We start from the raw sequence: 1830 nt of genomic DNA, 5'->3' as shown, positions 1-1830 counted from the left end.
TGAAAAATGCGGGGCAGCTCCAAGTGTTACAGATTAACAGACAAAACGGTCATTGGATGCAGCGGATTTCATGGAGACTGTCTTACAAAGATTTTGTCTTACAAAGATTATCGAAGTAAGACTAAAGATGTAGAAGCATTCCAATAACAAGACCATGACTACAGGGGCGATTGCTGCAATGCTGTCTACAATCCTCTATTCAAGTCGCTTCTTTCCATATTATGTTTACAACATCATCGGGGGACTGGATGAAAACAGGAAAGGAGCTGTGTACAGCTTTGGCCCAGTAGGGTCCTACCAGAGGGACTCCTTCAAGGCTGGAGGCCTTGCTACAGCCCCTGCTTGACAACCAGGTTGGTTTTAAGAACATGCAGAATGTGGAGCACTGTCCTTGGACAGAGCCACGTGGCTTGTGAAAGATGTCTTCATTTCAGTGGCTGAGAGGGACATGTACACTGGGGATGCACTCAGAATCTGCACTGCGACCAATGAGGGCACCAGGGAGGAGACTGTTCCCCTGAGGAAGGATTGATTTGTGTGCTGTTTTCATTCATAACTGGTTAATTTTGTATCTTGGAACTATTGGACTGATTTGTTTTATTAAATAAAACTTGAAGTAATTATTCTAAGCAAAAAAAAAAAAAAAAAAAGAAAAAGAAAAAAGGATTGTAGATGTAGGAAAGGATTAAAACATTAAGCCCAGGATGAAAACACTCGTGTCATCCTAACTGGTTATGGAGATGATGTAAGGCTATAACCATTGTAGGAGAGGTGAACGAGGGGCTTGCAGGGAACCCATGTTGTGGGAAGCACTGTAGAACCAGAGTGGCTGGAGGAGCATAGCAACTGAGCCATTGGGATGGAAAACTACTTGGAGAAGTTGGGCCATCACAACTGCCACGATATTCCAGACAGATGTCTGGTCTTCCACGAGGCCCGAATCTAGATGCGCCCTTGGTGTTTGCAGCCTTCACAGCTCAAATCACTGAAAATGGAGACCTGCCCTTATTCTGAGGTGTCCCAGCATTCCAAAAGCTATGTGCGTGTGAGAGGAGAAGAATGAGCCACAAAATCTTCAATCACTCCTCCGTGTCCTTCCTGCTAGTGAATGTTAGGATCTTAGATATATTAGCGGCAATGTAATTTTTAGTTGATTAAGTAAGCCTATGTTTATAAGCAGTGGTTTCTATGAACTGGATTATGTCCCCTCAAATTTCCTATATTGAAACCCTAACCCCCAGTGTGACTGTATTTGGAGACAGGGTTTTTAGGAGGTAATGAAGGTTAAATGAGGTCATAAGGATGGGGTCCTAACCTGACAGAGTTGGTGGCCTTATGAGAAGAGGCAGAGGTAGATGAATTTCTTGCCACCACAGAAAGGCCATGTAAAGACACAGTGAGAAGGTGGCCATTTACAGGCTAGGAAGAGAACATTCATTAGCGCCTGACCAAGGTGTCACCTTAATCTCAGACTTCTCATCGCCAGACTGTGAGAAAATAAAGTTCTGTTAGGTTGTCTAATCTGTGGTATTTTGTTATGGAAGCCCAAGCTGACTAATACAGGTGGTAATAGGACCAAAGTAGGAACACAGTTCTGACTTCTGGTCAAACACACTTTTTGCTTTTCTATCTATCAACCAGCTTTCTTCTATTCTAATTCTTTCTCTATCTCTCTGTCTCTGTCTCTCCCTCCCTCCCTCCCCTCCCCTTCCCTGTCCCTCTCCGCCTTTTCCTTCACCCTTCTCTTTCTCTCCCTCCCTGCCTCCCTCTCTCTCTCCCGTCATCATCTATGTATTATCCAAAATGAGTATTCTATTCTTAGATTCCAGA

The 1830-nt window shown here is 43.9% G+C and overlaps 1 pseudogene; it reads left to right on the top strand.

Moving 5' to 3' along the window:
* Positions 1-532, top strand: LOC123609824 (annotated as a pseudogene).
* The last annotated feature ends 1298 nt before the right edge of the window (positions 533-1830 follow it).

Source organism: Leopardus geoffroyi, chromosome B2 (genome assembly GCF_018350155.1).
Source record: "Leopardus geoffroyi isolate Oge1 chromosome B2, O.geoffroyi_Oge1_pat1.0, whole genome shotgun sequence".
NCBI classification, from domain to species: domain Eukaryota; kingdom Metazoa; phylum Chordata; class Mammalia; order Carnivora; family Felidae; genus Leopardus; species Leopardus geoffroyi.
This window is presented reverse-complemented; position numbering and strand designations above follow the sequence as displayed.